Below are 21,193 nucleotides of genomic sequence, written 5' to 3'. Positions count from 1 at the left end.
CTCTGAGTGAAATTTCCTTTATCATATATATATATATATATATATATATATATATATATATATATATATATATATATATATATATATATATATATATATATATATATGTATATATATATATATATATATATATATATATATATATAGATGTAGATATATATATATAAATATATATATATATATATATATATATATATATATATATATATATATATATGTGTGTGTGTGTGTGTGTATATATGTAATGTGTGTATATATGTGTATATATGCATATATATGTATATTTATCTACTTCGGGTAGGGTATGGAGTAGACCATCTCTTATTGTGCTGATCGTGGAGAATGTAAATTTCTTATCTGATATATGATTCCTCAATATTCTCGATCGGGTAAACCTAACCATTGAATCAAGTAGGGTCACCTTATGCAATAGAAAATTGTTGTGGGAGTATATCTTTGTCTGTTACCACTTAAAATTGGCATTGAAGACAACACGCGGATCAAAAGGTTGATGCCCAACCAAATATGGACCCCAAACAATAGTTATGAGCATTGATCTATGACATCATGACCCAACCCTCACTTATTTATTTCAAAACCTACATTGAGGTCACCTACCCCAACCCTTGGGTCAGTGGGGTCCCATGCAGGCAGCTGTACTTATCCCCTCCTATACAATTTCAAAGGTTAACCGCAGCACTATACACCACTGACTAAGATTTATGGATGCCACACCCATACCACTGACACCCGGAACCACTGCACCCGTTTGCATAATGACCTTTTCCCATCTTTGCTACCCGCAGGTAATAGGTAATATAATAGTACCTTGCTCTCGTACACCAGTCTTTGTACCCAATGAAGCATCTAAATTTCCACACTGTTCCATCCAGCCACCTACTAGATGTCGATGCAGTATGACCCATTCTTCTTAACTGCTTGATGCCCTCACCAGTGGACATTATGGTGCTAGCTATATATGGACTGTAAGCTGCCAAACTATAAATTTCTTAAAATTCACCGATTTTTTTTTATCCACACATTTATCATATAACCAAATATGTCATACAACTATAGCCTACCAGTCTTCTCTACCTTCCTTAACGCTTTTCATGATACTGTAAATTTTAAGGGAGATATTTGGTTATGATTATACAATTTTCTCATCTCTATAATTCCTATATAGCTATAAAGAGTAGCCTCAAATTGTTTTATGTGTCAATTGGCAGTAGTCATTTTTTTACATTGCAAACAAATAGACATAGTTCTTGTTTATATATACATATATATATATATATATATATATATATATATATATATATATATATATATATATATATATATATATATATATATATATATATATATATATATAGAAAAAAAAAAGAGAGAGAGAGAGAGAGAGAGAGAGAGAGAGAGAGAGAGAGAGAGAGAGAGAGAGAGAGAGAGAGAGAGAGAGCTGTGCATAATAGGTCACTACCTATTCATTATGCTCCTATAACTTTTATGGTAGTTTTGGCTATCGCTGCAATGTTCACATTACTCTTTAATTATATCACTAAAAACTTTTTAATTTAGATTATTTATTTAATGAGAGAGAGAGAGAGAGAGAGAGAGAGAGAGAGAGAGAGAGAGAGAGAGAGAGAGAGAGAGAGAGAGAGAGAGAGAGAGAGAGAGAGAGCTGTGCCTATTCGTTATGCTCCTGTCATTTATGGCACTTTTGAGCATTACTGAAATGTTCGCATTGCCCTTTATTTATATCACTCTGAAAACTTTTGATTTAGATTATTTATTTATTTATTGAGAGAGAGAGAGAGAGAGAGAGAGAGAGAGAGAGAGAGAGAGAGAGAGAGAGAGAGAGAGAGAGAGATTTTGGGCATCGCTGAAATGTTCACGTTACCCTATAATCAAATGAGTATGTGAAAAGTTTTAATGTAAATGATATTCTCTATTGCTTTGTTTTGATTCTGCCAGCCATAAAATTTCTACATAACTGAATGTGACAGTGTTTGGGTCATGGTGTATTAGTAAGAACTCTCTTATAATTAAGTTATATTTATAGGAACAGAATGTAATAACGGAGACTAAAAATACTAAATAAAAAGCTATTATTATAAGGTATGTATTCACATGATCGGTATTTTCTATAATTAACTTATATTTTGTCGAAATATACAATGAATCATTATAGTAATATACTTTTTTTATTCATGTTACAAATAGTAATTCCTTAATGTGGAATCGTAGGAGAACCTGTTCCAAGCTCAGCTGTTGTATGTAGACTACAGAACTTACGGCATCAGGGCTCTTCGTTCATTTCCAGCCTAAGCAGATATCTTCAGAATGGTGTAGCTTGTCAGGTACACTTTTCTTTAGCATTTTACTTGCATGGAAAATTTTTAAGTTCTAACGTCCAGCCAAAGTAAACTTTCTGGCTATTTTATTTTCAGTCTGTTCGGAATATTTCAATCTGTATTTCATTTCTAAGACTTCTCCATATAGTTTGCTTAACACGAAAATCATACTTAAACCTCTGAAATGGGTTATCATTAAAAAAATATTTTTGACGTTGGGACTTGGGTCACAGTTCACAAATGTAAGGAAAACATCCTAAATTCACTTAACCTAACCTAACTTACTTTAAGGGCTACTTGTAGGTCATGTATCAAAAGGAAACGCCCTCTACCCTGTAGTACCTACAATATTTGTTTTGGGGGTGTGTGTATGTTGCAGCTACGCTCCCATAACTTCCTTATTTGTATTCAACCCCTTCGCTAAGAATACAGCAGAAAGTGTGGTTGCAGTCCCCAATAGGTAACTAGGTAAGGGCCGCGGCTTGTGGGGTAGGTTAGGTTGGGAATTTGGTAAAGTTATTGTTCCAGTTGGGAAAAGCTTTTCAAATAGAGGGTTGTATGTATGATAGCAGCCTCTTGTATGTATTATTATGTCTAACTTAGAATACGACAGTGTTAGGGGGGTCGGTTAGATAAGTAGGTAAGGACACGGCTTGTAGGTTAGGGGAGAAAGTTTAGGTCAGCAGATGTCCAATTCTAATGAACGCATGAGGAACTGGCTGCTGATATACAAAGGCTCCCAAATAGATGAACCCTTTTCCTAAAGTAAATAATGTGCTTTCATATAATTTAATCTTTATTTCAATTGCAAATAAACCGTTCTCGTGTTATCCCCCTCCTTCCTAACGGTAATGGGGTCACCCAGGATGAACCGGGATTGTGGGTGGGGGAAAACAGGAAAAATGTAATTATTTATGACTGGAGTAAAGGTAAAATTAATTGAAAACACACTACAGTATTCACTTTAGGGAAACCAGTTTTCCCATTAGAAAAGTGTTTCCAGACTGAAAGTAAAAATTTTAGGATTCATTTGAAAGGGAATAAAGCTAAACCCCATATCACCTAATCTAACCTGACAGTTCCCAGGTCACAGGCCTAGCCCTGGACCCCTGCCCAGATCACAAACCTACTTGGGTCACTAGCCTAGCCGAGGGGAAGCCTCCCCTGACCCCCCTACCGAGGTCACAAACCCTTAAAGTAAATCACAAATTATGTCTTGCCTTATGATTGAGATTTGGAACGTTGGGGATCATCGGGGTCCCCTGGGAGTGGCTAATGTGCAGAAAACCTAAAGTGGTTAATACGCAACAAAGATGATATCCACGAACGAACTGGAGAAGATCCGTGCAAACAGTAGAATGTCAACAAATAAATGAGACATATCTAGGGAGCTTAGGCGGGTAATAGGATGCCGAGATTTTGTGTAATTTTTCCGGAATTTAATATGCATCCTAGAGAATAATGTATTCGGAAGAAAAGGTTAGTTTTACCATTATTTATTGATTCCCCATGTAAAATTTTCCCACGTAAAACTCATGGTTCCCAATTGGGTGGCCCCCATTGCCGTAGTATATATTAGGGTATACAGTATCCTACTATTTATTTGCGATGGTAATAAAGGCCATTTTCGAAGAAAACAAGTTTTCCAATAGGAAGAATATTTTTTTTTTTTGAGAAAACTTTCCCGTCTGGAACTATGCTAATACCGGGATATTTAGGTTAGATGGTATTCTATGCATCTGTTCGTGTCCATTGTTATACAAAGGCTTCTTTGGTTGTTGTATATATATTCATAAGTATTTAGAGTATTATATAGCGTTTATTCCATAACGGGAATACAAACCCTCGCTATTCATTAGGGGTTATTACTTTTAGCGAAGCTGAAAGGATGAGCCATTAAACTTTTAGCGAGGGTTAACTACCCTTTCCGGGGGTGGGTAGCGTACTACCGCTCCCAATTATACACTGGTGATTTAGCCTACTCTGCTTTCGACTCGTATGGTGTACGGTCGTTGCCGGTCTTCATCCTTTGCCTATTTTCGCACTGCCATTAATTGCTTTTGTTTGTGCTTTCTTTTTGATTAGTATATGTGTGTGTTGACTTCTGCGACCATGCGTACTTGCCCTGGAATTAAAGGTCGTCCCTGCGGAACCTTCATGTCAGCCGTAGACACCGATTGCCACACCCTTTGTCCCACCTGCAGAGGTCAAGGGTGTGATAGTAATAACAGGTGTAGTGGGTGTCGGGAGTGGTCTGCCTCCCAGTGGGAAAGGTTTGGGCGATGGCGGAAGAAGAAGTCAAAGTGGGATATTTCTCCTTCGAAGGTTTTTTCGAAAGGGGAAAAACCCAACACCTCTTCTTCCTCTTCCCGACCTTCCTCCAAAGCTCCTGCTCGTTCGGTCTCTTTTGCGAGACCGTCGAGTAGTAGTGTAGACCCTTTTGATTTACGGCCAACCCTGGTCCTCGAGTGAGGCCTTGTCTCTGTCTCCTTTTTTACAGGTGTGGTCGTCCTTGGGGCTTCTGGGTCCTCCCTCCAAGGACTCCTTGCTGCGCTGCATCATTCGTGGTGCTAGTGCGCAGCCGTCGTCGATTTCTAAGTTAGATCCTTTGTCATGCGTCGATGTTGTAGTGTCAGAGGCATTGTCTGTGGCCGTTGTAGACGCCCCTGCACCTTCAGATTCTGTCTCTCGTACGAGTGTTTCTCCCCCTCGGGGAGTTCATCATAGAGATTCCTCTACGGAGGACTGCTGCATATATAGGTTACCTGGCTGATCTCCCGGCCCCTAGAGGGCATCTTCGACGCAGAGCTCGCCCTCCGCTTCGCCTTAGAGGTGGCCTTTCACCATCGGTGAAAAGGCGCCTCTTCAGCTCTTCAGCTTCATCTTCGCAGCCGTCTCCCTCAGAAGAGCCTCTGCTTTAGTCGTCTTCTGGGCTTCGACCTTCGCCCTTTCCTGGACCTTCTCCTGACGGCGCTGCCGTAAGTCCTCGGACTTCGGCCCTGAACTCTTCTGTGGATCGTTTTGCGATCCCCGTCGGAGGATGTTTGCCCTTCCAAAGGGCATATCCCTGTTCCAGGCCATCCTTTACGCCGACTTGCTGACCTACCTTCTTCGTTCCTATCTCCTGTTCATCATCTGCCTACTCATGCTGCACCTCCGAAGTATTTAGTTGCTTGCCAGCGACCTTCCGTGCACCAGCGCTCACCAGCATGACGTCAGTGCCCTCCAGCACTTCAACACTTTCCAGAGCGTCATCGCTCTCCAGTGCGTCAGCGCTCTTCGCAGCATAAGCACTCGCCTGCTCGTTAGCGCCTTCCAATGCTCGAGCTATCTTCCGATCGCTGGCGCTCTCCAGTGCATTTTCGCCTTTCCAGGGACCAGTATTTGCCAGCTCGCCAGCGCAACAGTGCTCTCCAACTCGTCAGCGCCCCCCCCTGCAGCTGCGCTCTCCTACACGGCAGCGCTCTCAGGCGCAGTGACGTTCTCCTGTGCGTCAACGCTCTCTAACTCGCAAGCGCTCTCCTGCACTTCAGCAGTCTCCAGCTCTCCTGCGCAGCGCCTTACTGGATGCCATTATTTTCCTGCGCGCAAGCGCTCGCCAGCGCTCACTTGCACCTAACCATAGAGCAGGTTCTCCCGGCTTCAAAACACCATAGGCATAGGGAACTTCATCGTGACAGGTCACCGTCGCTCCATTCCCCTCCCTGCAAACGCATTACAGCGCGACCACTGGGGAAAGGGAAAGGAGGCTCCACAGAAGGGTTCAGGATCCTGAAGATTTGATCTTCGAAGGCGGACGCACCACCGCGAACATCGTTAGAAACTCTTCAAAGGAAACCTTAGGTTCCTTTCCCTTCAGGGGATCTTTCCGACTGTGCATCAGTCAGTAAGCAGCCCTGGTTCGGTGCCATGGTCATACCAGTAGTGCAGGCCTTTGGGCCTGCCATGTCATCTCGCTCTTCAGTAACTTCCCATCCAACGGCACCAGCAAACTTACTGTGAGGAACCATGGGTTCTTCTCCCCTGAATAGGAAAAGAGGAGTCTCAGCCGCGGTTACTTCCCCTAGGGTGAAACTAACTCCTGTTAGGCCTTCAAGGGCCGTCCTTCCTGTCTCTCCCGCCGGACACTCACCTACCTCACCTCTACCGAGGGAGTTGCGCGAGACTCTTGACTTTTCCCTTCCACCTTCAGAGGAAGTTTCTCCTCACACGGAGAGTTCTCCCCCACCGACGGAAGTCAGGAGGGACAATCACTTCTGGCCTTCGATGTTTGAGTCCTACCTCCTTCCTCGGAAGGAATCAAAGGACTCAAAGACTCTCCCAAAGTCCTCTTCAAGGACCTCAAGGCCTACAGGAACAACTAGTCACTCCGGGGATGCCGAAGACCCATCTCGAGAGGAGCTCTCTGGGGTCGAAGGAGACAGGTTTACCGACCTGGAGATACCCCCCACGAGAGGGCAAAGACACAGTCTTAGACCGTGTCTTTGGCACTCAGAAGCCCTCTAAGACTGGTGCAGCCTTGCCCTGGTCTCAAGGGCTAAAGGGTGTCTGGTCTAAGAACACCCAACAGCTATCCGAGCTCTCCTCCTCCCAACGTTCCGGCTCTACCACCAAGCTTCTCCTACCTCCTCGTGTTCAGCAGAGGAGATATATTTTGAGATCTTGGACGAGCCTTGTCCAGCTCTTCCTCTCTATCACTCTCTGGAAGAGCTCATGAAGGGAGTCTCTTTAGAGAGGCTCTCCAGCCGTCAGGTCTCGTTCTCGGCATCTGAGGTCCTCAACCAGGAGAAGGTCACGAAGTATGCCATGCAGGCTACTTCGTGGCTTGATCTGTGGTTGGGGACCCTGGGACTCCAGATTCGAACCGAGGATTTCTCCAAGGAACGCACTAGGAAAGCGATGGAATCTTTCCTTCTCAGGCACTCGCACTATTGAGTTTCTCGCCCATCAATTCTGAAACGTCGAGATGCTGTGTCAGAGATTCCATCAACAGGTTCTGAATGCCAAGATCGATAGGCTCAGCAGGAGCTCCTCTTTAGAGGATCCAATCTCCACAAAGCCTTCCCATCAGACGACAAGATAGCAAGGCTGAGGAGGGTCGCAAGCCCTTTCCTCAGACGAGAAGAGCTTCCAGCCCAATTGTGGTTACGTCTCCTCGGTCACCTCTCATATTTGGCTCGTCTAGTTCCCAACGGTCGCCTCAGGATGAGATCCCTCCATCGGCGACTCAAGTCTCGGTGGAGTCAAGGTTGTGATTCCCCGGACGTCATGATCCCTATGGGACCTGCGAAACGGACGGACCTCCAGTGGTGGGTGATAGACGAGAACCTACGAAGAGGAGTGGATCTTCTCGTCCTGCCCCTGGATTTGATGCTGTTTTCGGACGCCTCAAAGAAAGGGTGGGGGGCCCATGTTCTGCACCACAGGACCTCAGGCCTGTGGTCAGAATCAGAAAAGTGCCTCCATATAAATCTTCTACAGATGAAGGCCGTTTTCTTGGCCCTTCATCAGTTCCAACAATACCTGGCGGGTCACTCTGTGGTGGTGATGAGCGACAACACCACAGTAGTGGCTTACATCAACAAGCAAGGAGGTACCTTTTCGAAGCAGCTATCCCACCTTGCAGTAGAGATACTGAGGTGGACCGAAGTCCGCTCAATTCCACTATCGGCACGTTTCATTCCAGGCAAGAGGAATGTGTTTGCCGACAATCTGAGCAGAGCGTCTCAGATAGTGAGTACCGAGTGGTCTTTGGATCATCTAGTAGCCAACAAAGTCCTGACTTTGTGTGGTTCCCCGACTGTGGATCTGTTCGCGACAGCACTGAACTTCAAGCTTCCACTGTACTGCTCCCCAGTCCCAGATCCCAAGGGGCTCTGGCAAGATGCCTTCCAATAACGGTGGGACAACATCGACGTGTACGCCTTTCCCCTATTTTGTCTGATGAGGAGGTTGCTCAACAAGACCAGAATATCAGTCAATCTTTCAATGACCCTCATAGCTCCACTATGGCATCACGCAGAATGGTTTCCGTACCTTCTGCAGCTCCTAATGGAACTTCCGAGAGAACTCCCTCCGCGACACGATCTACTCAGACAACCACATGCCAACATCTTCCACAAAGCCGTAGCTTCGCTACGACTTCTCGCCTGGAGACTATCCAGCATCTCCTCGCTGAGAGAGGATTTTCGCAACAAGTTGCGATTAGGATGTCTGGACATCTGCGAAAATCATCCGCATCTGTCTACCAGGCAAAGTGGAAAGTCTTCTGTGGTTGGTGTCGTGGAAGGGGTATCTCTCCACTCGATGCCACTATTCCAGCAATAGCGGAGTTCCTCGTGTATTTGCGGGAAGAAATGCGCCTTTCAGTCTCGGCGGTGAAAGGCTATCGCTCAGCCTTAAGTCCAGCCTTCAGGCTCAAAGGAATGGACATTTCTTCCTCTCTGGAACTTTCCCTACTCATACGAAGTTATGAACTTACCTGCCCTCAGTCGGAAGTGAGACCTCCTCCATGGAACGTGGTTCGAGTTCTCAGGTCTCTTAAGAGATCTCCCTATGAACCATTATGCCAGGCTTCAGATCGCCACCTAACTTGGAAGACGGTGTTCCTACTAGCATTTGCTTCGGCCAAGCGAGTCAGCGAACTTCATGGTCTCTCATATGACATCGCCCATTCAAGGGAATGGGGGGAGGTAACATTCAAATTCGTCCCTGAGTTTATTGCTAAGACTCAAAGTCCGGGGGTGCTTGACCCTTGGTTCGACTCCTTCCAGATTTCGAGTCTTCGTTCTGTAACAGATGACCCAGACCATCTCCTACTGTGCCGAGTAAGGAGTCTGAGGCTATATCTCAAAAGAACGGCTGCAGTCCGTCCCCAAGTGCAAGCATTGTTTGTTAGGACTAAGAGGAGGGTCACCAAGAACACCATCTCTGCATGGATTCGTAGGGTGATCCATCTTTCCCTGAATCCAGACCCTCCTCCGTCACGTCACCCTAGAGCACATGATGTCAGGGGTGTAGCTACATCCCTGGCCTTCAAGAAAAATTTCTCAGTGACGCAGGTTCTTCAAGCTGGGGTGTGGAAGCGTCAGACGACCTTCACAGCCCACTACCTGCAAGACGTGACCCACAGGAGGCTCGATACGTTTTCTATCGGCCCTGTGGTGGCTGCACAACAGCTGGTTTAAAACCTCAGGCTCCTTAGTGGACAAGTAGCAGAAGGTTGAGGGCATTGTTACCCGGTCTTAGTCTGCATGAATGAAAAGGTTTGTCTGGCCCTCATTCTTTTCTTCATCTTCCCCTCTCTTGGGGAAAGCAGCATCCTGGGTTCTCTGCACAGCTGACCTCAAACCGCTGCAGGTAAACTATGCTTCCTTGTGTTCCTAGTATTAAGATAATACTGTCACGTCCCCATACCCTGACGAGGTGGTATTGGGAGAGGCCTAGCCTAAAGTTTCCATCTAAAGGACTACAGGTCAACTTCCTAGGACGAGTCACACTTTATTATACCTTCACGCACAGCTTGCGTAGGCCGCAGTCCCTGCGTAGCAAGGTTCTAGCGAGGTGCAGGGACTCCTTATTACTGAGTGCGAACAAACTCAAATATTGAGTCCCCGGGCAAAGCCAAAAGCCAGTACTGGCAGGGACTTTCCACCCTTCCCAATGGGTGAGTCACCCCTATTAAATAGCGTGGTTTGTATGTCAGTTACGGAACAAATGACAAATTCGTAGATAATTTGTATTTTTCCTAACTATACAAAAACCTTAGCTATTTAATCAAACTTGGCCACCAGCTCTATCCCCCTTGAAGTCCTATCTCCAAGCAAAGTGAGCTCAAGCACAGGTGTGTGTGAGGGGGGCGGGGGGTAGCAGGCTACCCTCCCTACCCCCCCGCTTACTAGCGGTGGGGTAGTAAACCCTCGTTAAGATTCTAATGGCTCGTCATTTCAGTTTCGCCGAAAGTAATAACCCCTATTAAATAGCTAAGGTTTGTATAGTTAGGAAAAATACAAATTATCTACGAATTTGTCATTTTCCTTTTCTTTTTTGAGTGTGTGAGTGCGTTGACTTCTGCTGGCCATACGTATCTGCCCTGGAGGTGAGTGCTGCTCCTGGCGTACTTTCATGTCAGCCGAGGACACTGATCCTCACACCCTTTGCCTTCCCTGTAGAGGTCAACTGTGTGATTTTGGTAGTAAGTGTTCCGAGCGTCGGGAGTAGTCTTCCTCCCAATGGGAAAGGTTTGAGCGACGGCGAAATAAGTCTAAGCGGGACTCTTCTTTGAAGGTTTCTTCAAAGTAGAAGAAACCCTCCGAAGCTCCTGCTTGTTCGGTCTCCTCCGAGGGAACGGAGAGTAGTAGCGTAGGCCAATTAACACCTGGGCAACCTCGACCCTCGAGAGACAGTGTCGCTTCCCCTAGCGAAGCGGCCCCACCTCTCCCCCCTGGCATTTCATGCTTCTCCTTTGTAACAGGTGTAGTCATCCTTGGGTTTACTGGGTCCGCCCTCCAAGGATAACCTGCTGCAGCTTCTTCGCTGTGGCGCTAGCATGCAGCCCTCGACGTCAGAGGTGGATCCTCTGTCCTTCGTCGATGTCGTTGTGTCAGAGATGTCGTCCACTGCCCATCCTGTCAACGTTCCTTCCCCTTCAGACTCCTCCGCCGCTGTCGAAGACTGCGCTTCGCCCCCTGCCGAACATCCTTCGAGGAGGAAGCCCCTGAAGGACGTCACCGCAGACGCTGTTCTCGTCGTGCTCGCCCTCTGCTTTGCTTTAGAAGGGCGCTTTCACCTTCGGTGAAGAGACCCCTCTTTGGCTCTTCAGCATTGTAAGCAGAGTGTTTTTTCTTTCTACCAAAGATAACTCTCCTAACAAACATCCTTTAAGGAAGTCGGCAACTGTTAAATAACGTCCAACTCGCCCAGTTGCAGGACAGTTGTCTGAGCCTAGCATGACATTGGTTCATGCTCCTTCTCCACCGTCAAACTGGTTATCGTCTTCTGGACGCTCTGTGTGTTTTTTAAACAGTGTAGAAAGATAGCTTGTGGTAGACGTGACGTCTCCTGTACCACAACCGGTTGACCCTATTTTTATTATGCTGCTAGATATGCAACAGAAGCTCTCTTCGCTTATGCTAGTTTATCAGCCTGCAAACAACAAGAGAGTAGCAGGCCTGGATCCTGAGTGTCAGGTAACTTCACACCTGGACACCAAGCGTAGTGAGGCTACTACTCGAGATGTTCTTGATGATGAACGTCTTTACAACTCCCTTGTTAAATGTCGTATTTTAACCATTTTAACCCAAGGAGTCAAGCAGACAGATGTGACGTCGAACGTTCACCTAACGGGATGTAGAGCTTCCAGCGGAACATGACGTCCTGCAGGACGTGACGTCGAGCGTCCAGCAAGACGTGACGTCGAGCGTCTATCGAGACGCGACGTCAACCATCAAGCAGAATGCTACCCCGAGCGTCAAACAGCTTGTGACATGGACTTTTATGCATTTCCACTGTTCAACTCATTACAAAGTGATGGAAAAGTTTGTGTCACACGGAAGGAATGAATTGACTCTAGTGGCCCTCTTTTGACCCTCAGAGAGTGGTTCACAGAGGTACTGCTATGGATGGTAGACACTCAAAGAAGTCTTTCATTAAGAGTGGATTTACTCAAACAACCCCACTTGGAAGGTACCATCTAAATCTCCAAGCTCTTCATCTAACTGTCTTCAGATTAACGAAAAACTCACAAGATCTAGAGGTTTTTTCGAAGGAAGCAATTAGAGTTATTGCAGGAGCAAGGAGTACTTCTTCCATCAAGGTTTAACAATCTAGGTACGAGGTTTGTTAGAGAGGGGTGCAGAGTCAACTCTCTTTCCTCGCCCAGTACTTCTGTAACTCAGATTGCTGACTTCCTGTTACATCTTCGAAGGAAATGCAATTTTGTTATCCTCTACCATCATAGGATACAGGAGTATGTTAGCAACCGTATTCATGGCACAAAGACTTGGACCTTTCTAATGTTAAAGACCTACAGAAACTTCTCAAATTGTTTGAAACATCAAAGCAACAGCTCCAGGATTCACCAGTTTGGAAGCTGAATAGTGTCCTGAAGTTCATTATGAGTGAAAGGTTTGAGTATTGCATTCAGCTTCATTTAAGGACCTCACGATGAAGACTATTTTTGGTCAGTCTGGCGACAGCTCACAGAGTCAGTGGGATTCATGCTTTTAGCTTAAATGATTGGTTTTTTCGAGATCACAAAGCTATCTGCTCATTGCAGTTAAGCTTTCTCGCCAAGAACGAACGCCCTTCTCAACCTTGACCCAAGGCTTTTGAGATTCCGAACCTTTTGGATGTAAGAGCCTTGAAGTTATATCTGAACTAAACGAAAGAGTTGGGAGGCTAGTCGGAAGCTCTTTGGTGATCGGTCTAGAAGTCCTCATTACAGATGTCAAAGAATGCTCTTTCATTTTTCATCAGGCTCTTAATTAAGAGGCTCATACACTTTGCAGTAAGGCAGACTGCAAGATTTTATAAAGGCCAAGACGCTTGAAGTTCAAACTGTAACAACTTCGGTGGCCTTCAAGCAGAATTGGTCGTTGCAAAGCATTAAGGGCACAACCTTTTAGAGGAGTAAATCTGTGTTCGCTTCACATTATTTGAAACGTGTCCAGACTTTTTGAGGACTGCTTCACTCTGGGACCATTCGTAGCAGCGAGTGCAGTAGTGGGAGAAGGATCCACCACCACGTTCCCATAGTCCTAATACCCTTTTCTTCTCTTGGAACTTTTGTATTTTTATGGTTGTTTGGAGATTGGTCGACAGTCTTCCACAATCATTGATTTTAGCAGGTGGTCAATTTTGTTCCTTGAGAGAGCCCGGAACAAGGGTTTGTTCCGTAACCGAAATACAAACCACGCTATTTACATAGGGTATTACTTTCGGCGTAGCTGAAAATGACGAGCCATTAGTTTTTTAACGAGGGTTAACTACCCCCGCGCTAGTTAGCAAGGGGGTAGGGGAAGGGGTAGCTTACTACCCCTCCCCCCCACACACCGGTGAATTGTCTCACTTCACTTTTGGCTCGGACGATGAGCAGACGTGTCTGTCTTTCGTCCTCGCTTTTGACAGCCTTAATCTGTTTTTTCTTTTTCTTCAGCTTTGTGTGTTTGGAAGTTGGCCTCTACCTTCATTGCAATTATGCGCAAGTGCCCTGGACTACCCGGCCGCCCCTGTAGAACATTCATGTCGGCGGTCGAGACGGATCCTCACACCCTTTGCCCGCAGTGTCGAGGTCAACGGTGTGATAGAGACTTAACTTGTAGTGAGTGCAGGGAGTGGTCTACCTCCCAGTGGGAGAAGTTTGCCCGGCGGCATAAGAAGAAGTCCAAGAGAGACCTTTCTCCTTCAAGGGCTGCCTTGAAGAAGGAAGGCTCCAAGGACTCTTCGTCCGCTGCCCGAACCTCCTCCGAAGCTCCCACTCGGTCGGTCTCTCGTGAGAGGCCGTCGAGTGGTAGCGTAGGCCATTGTTCTGTTTCCCGACCTCGGGGTGCGGGAGAGGGCGTTGCCTCCCATAGCGAGGCAGCTCCCCCTCCTCCTCCGGGGGAGGATATTGATTCTCATTATGATGATGACCATGCTCTGTCTAATGATGATCTCTTTCAGCTTTGGGCTTCCTTGGGGCTTAAGGGCTTGCCCTCCAAGGAAGCCCTGTTTGACCTGATCCAGTTAGGGGCAGCTGTCAAGCAATTGCCGGTAATAGCAGAGGTAGACCCTCTGTCTATTGTCGACGTTGTTGTGGCAGAGGTTTCCGACGGGTCTGGTCAAACCTCTGCTGCTGCTACTGTTGCGGACGTTGCTGAAGGATCAGCCTCCCCCTCCGAACATCCTTCGATGGGAAAGTTGAGTCCCATGGTCTCTCCTGCGGGTGCATCTCCTCCTCGGGGGAGCGCACTGACAGAGACTCCTCTTCGGAGGACCGACAATATGGATGCCCTGCCTCGAGGTCGCCTTCGCCGTAGGGGCCTTCCTTCTCCCTACAAGGGAGTTAGGAGGCGCCTCTTCGGGTCTTCTTCACCGCCGCCTTCCCCTGCAGAGGATTCTTCTCGTCGGGAGCAGACCGTCGCAGCCACGTCCTTGGACCTCTCCGCAGATCGCTCACGATCTCCTACGCCTGCCAGACCTTCCAGTCCTTCCGGCCTGCCATCGCCCCTGGATACAGATGCGCAGCAGGCGCCTTCTCATCTTGTCATCCGACGGGCACTGGTCCCTTCGGAGCAAAGGGACGTATCCCACGGTGTGGGTAAATCCCTTGCGCGTCAGGGTTCCCCTGCGCGCTCAACTGCGCGTTCGCGCGCAGTAGTGCACATGCGCTCTCCAGAGCTGCAGCCTTCAGACTCGCCTCGCCAGCGCACTCCTGCTCGTCAGCGCTCTCCTGCTCGTCAGCGCTCTCCTGCTCGTCAGCGCTCTCCTGCTCGTCAGCGCTCTCCTGCTTGCCAGCGCTATCCTGCTAGCCGTCAGTGCCCTTCTGTTCCGGCGCGCCATCAGTCTCCTGAGCGCCCACAATCTCCTGCTTGTCAGCGCGCACCTTGTTCCTGATGCGCGCCAACGCTCACCAACGCGCCCTAGATCTTTGGATCTGGACGCAGGCAAGGACCTTACTCCTTCGCCTCGCCCTCGCGCACCTGTGCGCCCATCTTCGCCTGCGCAACAGCGCGCGCGCGCACTCCGGTGCACACTTCAAGAGTTCCTGCACGCTCGCGCGCCCACGAGTCTTCTTCCGAGCCCGTCCGCGAGCGTTCGCCCTTGCGCACTTCCTCGCCATCTGATCCTGCGCCCCAGCTGACTGCGCATCGACACCCTCCTGCACGCCAACGATCTCCTGCGCGCCCGCACGATCCTTCGCCTGTGCGCAAGCGCTTGCCAACGCGTCCATGCCTTGGATCGTCACAGCTCTCCGACTCGCACACGCGCTAAATCACCTGCGCGCGGTCGGGCACATGCGCGCCATCGTTCGCCAACTCGCCATCGCTATCCCACGCGCCATCGATCTCCAGTGCGCTGTCGATCTCCTGCGCACCATCGTTCTCCTGACCGACAGCGATCTCCTCTACCCTTGCGCGCTCATTCAGCTGCGCGCCCGCGCGCACCTTCACCTGCGCGCCAACACGCCCCCTCGCCAGCGCGCCCACTCGGCCGCGTATATCGCCGCGCGACTGCGCGCCCGCGCTCCAGCAGTCCCCCACGCGCGACCCTCCGAATGCCCCATCGCGCGAGCGCCAGCGCGACCCCCATTCTCGCCAGGATCCGCAGCGCGTGCTTCCGACAGGGACGCGTACTTCCAGATCGCCATCAGGATCGGCACTGCGCAAGTGCAGGGCTCTCATCCAGGACCAGGAAGAGTCACCGGAGAGGTCCAGGCAACATTCTTCCCTTTCTTCATTTCAGGCAGGCCCCGTTGCGTCCACTCCGAAGGATCAGGCGATCCCCTTCCCTCCAGCGGGGATTACTGACACTGCGTCGGTCACCCGTCAGTCTTGGTTTGGTCCGCTGATGAAAGCGGTGGTGCAGACTGTGAAGCCGGCCCTCGCTGATCTGGGACTCAAACCAAAGCCAGACTCGCCCCCGCTGAAGAGAAGGAGAGACGTGGACTTCGTGGTGACTTCTCCCTGGGAGAAGTTGGCTCCTAAGAGGTCCGTCAGGAAGGCTCCATCCCCTTCGCAGTCGTTTTCTCCTTCTCCTGTGGACGAAGCTTTTCCATCCTCAGGAGAGTCCAGCGAGATGAGGGCCTCTCCCACGGAACCAATGGGAGGAACTCCATCTCGAGGAAGAGAAACGTCTTGCGTGGAAGGTACCTTCCAGACCTCTTTGCTGGAGTCCTGTATCCCGCCCAGGAGGGAACCCAAGGACTCAAAGACGATTCCTAAGTCGTCTTCACGGATCTGACCAGAGCCAACCAGACCCCGGGAGAACGTCCACATGTCTCCCCAAGAAGAGCCTTTGGGGACAGGAGACTTAGCTGCCAGTCCACAGGGAGGAGAGCAGCACGAGTCGGAGCATGCCTTCTGGCAGGTCTTGAATCTGATGAGGCAACTCAACAGGTTCAAGGACCCGGAGATCGCCCCTCGCGAAGGGAAGGATACGGTCCTAGACCAAGTCTATGGTACCCAGAAACCCCCAAGGGCCAGTGCAGCTTTGCCTTGGTTCTAGGGGGTGAAGAGTACCAGAGATAAGGTCGAACCCCAGCTCTCGGAATTCGCCTCCTCCAGCCGTTCTTCTGCCGGGAACAATCTCCTCCCACCTCCTCGTTTACAGCAGAGGAGGTATTTTGAGATCATGGGGGAGTCCAGTATAGCTCTTCCCCTCCACCACTCGGTGGAAGAGCTCACCAGGAGAACTCCTCTTGAGAAGCTCTCTTTCCGGCAGGTGACATTCTCGGCATCGGAGATCCTTAGCCAGGAGAAGGTCTCGAAGTGTGCCATGCAGGCCACTTCATGGCTGGACGTCTGGCTGGGTTCTCTGGGCATCCTATTGCGCTCCGAGGACTTGTCTAAGGAGAGCAATAGGAAGGCCCTGGAGACCTTCCTCCTCTCGGGCACTCGCTCCATCGAGTTCCTGGCTCACCAGGTTACCAACCTGTGGGCCAACTCGATCTTAAAGCGACGTGATGCAGTGACCGCGAAGTTCCATCCGAAGGTCCCCGCCGTGGATGTCTGCAGGCTCAGACACTCCTCCATCCTTGGAGGAAGCTTGTTTGAGTCCAAGGATATAGAACGCACAGCTGAGAGGTGAAGGAAGTCGAATCATGATTCGCTCCTCCAAAGGGCCCTCACATCTCGGCCCTACAAGCCTCCAGCTCCACAACAGCATCAACAGCAGCCTCGCAGGACACCGAAGCAGGCTCCGGCAGCTAAGACGAAGGTGTCTAAGCCACAGCCCTTTCCTGTCAAGGACAAGAGAGGCGGAAAGTCCTCCAGGGGGGGCAGAAATCCTAGAGGGAGCGGCCGGGGCCGTAAACGCTAGGATTGGAAGTCCCCCTGCGTGTCCACCTGTGGGGGGATGCCTACAAAATTGCGTGCACAGGTGGCAGCAACATGGGGCCGATTCCTGGACGGTCTCTGTGATCGGCCAAGGATATTGCGTCTCAAACTCCCCTGACAGCAAATCCAGTGTCGTTGAGCTCCTATGCCATGGGATCGGCAAAGGGGCTAGCCCTTCGGACAGAAGTCGAGACCATGCTCAAGAAGGATGCTCTCCAAGAGGTCGTCGACGGCTCCCCAGGCTTCTTCAGTCGACTCTTTCTTGTAAAGAAAGCGTCTGGAGGCTGGAGACCCGTCATCGATCTCTCAGCTCTGAACAAGTTTGTCAAACAAACTTCGTTCAGCATGGAGACAGCGGACACGGTCAGACTTGCAGTGAGACCACAAGACTTCATGTGCAAACTGGATCTGAAGGACGCGTACTTCCAGATCCCAATCCATCCGTCTTCCGGGAAGTACTTGAGATTCAGCCTAGACAGCAAGACCTACCAGTTCAAGGTACTGTGCTTCGGTCTCTCCACAGCACCTCAGGTGTTCACCAGAGTGTTCACCCTGATTTCGTCGTGGGCGCACAGGAACAGCATCTGTCTCCTCCGATATCTGGACGACTGGCTGATCCTGGCATACTCGAAGTCGACCTTTCTTCGACACCGAAACAGGCTTCTGGGACTTTGTCAAGATCTGGGGATCATGGTAAATCTCGAGAAGTCCTCTCTGCAGCCGACCCAACGACTGGTATATCTAGGCATGTTATTAGACACCTATCTCCACAAAGCCTTTCCATCAGACGACAGGATAGCAAGGCTGAGGAGGGTTGCAGAGCCCTTCCTCAGGCGGGAAGAGCTTCCAGCCTAATCATGGTTACGTCTTTTAGGTCACCTAGCCTCCCTGGCCTGTCTGGTCCCGAACGGCCGTCTCAGGATGAGATCCCTGCAATGGCGGCTCAAGTCCCGGTGGAATCAGGGCACCGATTCCCTGGACTCTCTGGTCCCTATGGGACCCACGGAACAGGCGGACCTGCGGTGGTGGCTGATCGACGAAAAACTACGAAAGGGAGTGGATCTTCTCGTCCTTCCCCTGGATTTGACACTGTTCTCGGACGCATCGAAAGAAGGGTGGGGGGCCGACATTCTGAACCAGAGGGTCTCAGGCCTTTGGTCAGAATCAGAAAAGTACCTACACATCAACCTGCTAGAGATGAAGGCCGTGTATCTGGCCCTTCAACAGTTCCAACGGTCCCTGGCGGGCCACTCCGTGGTGGTGATGAGCGACAACACCACAGTAGTGGCTTATATCAACTAGCAGGGAGGTACCTTTTCACAACAGCTATCCCATCTTGCAGTAGAGATACTGAGGTGGTCCGAAGTCCACTCGATAACACTATCAGCTCGCTTCATTCCTGGCAAGAGGAATGTGCTCGCCGACAGTCTGAGCAGAGCTTCGCAGATAGTGAGTACCGAGTGGTCTTTGGATCCTCAGATAGCCAACAAAGTCCTGACTTTGTGGGGTTCCCCGACAGTGGACGTGTTCGCGACAGCCTTGAATTTCAAGCTGCCTCTGTACTGCTCCCCAGTCCCGGACCCCAAGGCTCTCTGGCAAGATGCCTTCCAACAACGATGGGACAACATCGACGTGTACGCCTTCCCACCTTTTTGTCTGATGAGAAGGGTGCTCAACAAGACCAGACTATTGGTCAACCGGTCAATGACCTTAATAGCTCCGCTATGGCATCACGCGGAATGGTTCCCGGACCTTCTGCAACTCCTAACGGAACCTCCGAGAGAACTTCCCCCACGACACGAGCTACAGTACTCAGGCAACCACATTGCAACATCTACCACAAAGCCGTAGCCTCGCTTCGGCTTCACGCCTGGAGACTATCCAGCGTCTCCTCACGGAGAGAGGCTTTTTGCAGCAGGTTGCGGAAAGAATGTCTCGACACCTGCGGAAGTCCTCCGCGGGAGTCTACCAGGCGTAGTGGAGAGTCTTTTGTGGTTGGTGTCGTGGGAGGGGTATCTCTCCACTCGATGCCACTATTCCAGCAATAGTGGAGTTCTTTGTGTATTTGCGGAAGGAAATGCGCCTTTCGGTCTCGGCGGTGAAAGGCTATCGCTCAGCCTTAAGCCTGGCCTTTAGGCTGAAAGGAGTGGACATTTCTTCCTCGCTAGAACTCTCTTTACTCATACGTAGCTATGAGCTTACCTTCCCTCAGTCGGAAGTGAGACCTCCTCCATGGAACGTGGTTCGGGTCCTCAGGGCTCTGAAGAGACCCCCCTTCGAACCATTACGCCAGGCCTCTGATCGCCACCTGACTTGGAAGACGGCTTTCCTACTCCCGTTGGCCTCGGCCAAACGAGTTAGTGAACTTCATGGTCTCTCATATGACATCGCCCATTCAAGGGGATGGGGGAAGGTAACGTTCAGGTTCGTCCCTGAGTTTGTTGCCAAGACTCAGAACCCTGGAGTGCCGGACCCACGGTTCGACTCCTTCAGGGTCACGAGTCTCCGTTCTGTAACAAGTGACCCAGACCATCTGCTATTATGCCCAGTGAGGAGTCTGAGGCATTACTTGAAGAGAACAGCTGCAGTTCGTCCCCGCGTGCAGGCGTTGTTCGTAAGAACGGGAAGGACTAAGAGGAGGGTCACCAAGAACACCATCTCGGCCTGGATTCGAAGGGTTATCCATCACGCCTTGAATCCTGACCCTCCTCCGTCACGTCGCCCTAGTGCACACGACGACCCTGGCCTTTAAGAGAAACTTCTCTGTGACGCAGGTGCTACAAGCTGGGGTCTGGAAGCGTCAAACGACCTTCACAGCCCACTACCTGCAGGACGTGACCCACAGGAGCCTCGATATTTTTTCTATCGGCCCCGTGGTGGCTGCACAACAGCTGATCTAACCTCAGGCTCCTTATTGGACAGGTAGCAGAAGGTTGAGGGCATTGGTACCCGGTCTCAGTCTGCGTGAATGAAAGAGTATGTCTGGCCCTTACTTCTTTCTTCATCCTCCCCTCTCTTGGGGAAAGCAGCATCTTGGTCTCTGCATAGCTGACCTCAACCTCTGCAGGTAAACCATGCTCCCTTGTGTTCCTAGTACAGTATTAAGTTAATACTGTCGCGTCCCCCATACCCTGACGAGGTGGTATTGGGAACGTCCTAGCCTAGAATTCCATCTAAAGGACTCCAGGTCAACTTCCTAGGACGAGTCACACTCTATTCCTCCACACACAAGCTTATGTAGGTCGCACGTTCCTTGCAGAGCAAGGAACTTGTGAGGTGCAGGAACTCTTTTTCTCGAGTGCTGCTCACTCGGATTCTGAGTCCCCGGGTAAAGCTAAAGCCAGTAAGGCTGGGGACTTTTCACCCTTCCTAAGGGGTAAGTCACCGTATGTAAATAGCGTGGTTTGTATTTCGGTTACGGAACAAATGACAAATTCGGAGATAATTTGTATTTTTTCTAACCATACAAACCTTAGCTATTTACACATATTTGCCCGCCAGCCCTGTCCCCCAAGACAAGTTCTACCTCTAAGTGAAGTGAGACAATTCACCGGTGTGTGGGGGGTGGGAGGGGTAGCAAGCTACTCCTTCCCTTACCCCCTTGCTAACTAGCGCGGGGGTAGTTAACCCTCGTTAAAAATCTAATAGCTCGTCATTTTCAGCTACGCTGAAAGTAATACCCTATGTAAATTGCTAAGGTTTGTATGGTTAGGAAAAATACAAATCATCTCCGAATTTGTCATATTGGAGGAGGTCCTGTCAACATAGAGGTTTTTACACTGGTTTGACAGCTCCTAGAGATCT

At 49.4% G+C, this 21,193-nt stretch overlaps 1 protein-coding gene across 4 annotated transcripts in view; it reads left to right on the top strand.

Annotated features, from left to right (window-relative positions):
* The first annotated feature begins 1,993 nt into the window (after window positions 1-1,993).
* Window positions 1,994-21,193, top strand: part of LOC137652381 (UDP-N-acetylglucosamine transporter-like) — a 188,722-nt gene continuing 169,522 nt past the window's right edge. For 3 of the 4 annotated variants that reach the window (XM_068385789.1, XM_068385766.1, XM_068385780.1), the window contains exon 1: window positions 2,236-2,360. The gene's annotated coding sequence lies outside the window, so the exon portion shown is untranslated. Of the gene's footprint in view, window positions 2,119-2,235; window positions 2,361-21,193 lie in introns of those variants that run through there. The other variant, XM_068385772.1, reaches the window with a different exon arrangement.

Source organism: Palaemon carinicauda, chromosome 1 (assembly GCF_036898095.1).
Source record: "Palaemon carinicauda isolate YSFRI2023 chromosome 1, ASM3689809v2, whole genome shotgun sequence".
NCBI lineage: Eukaryota > Metazoa > Arthropoda > Malacostraca > Decapoda > Palaemonidae > Palaemon > Palaemon carinicauda.
This window is presented reverse-complemented; position numbering and strand designations above follow the sequence as displayed.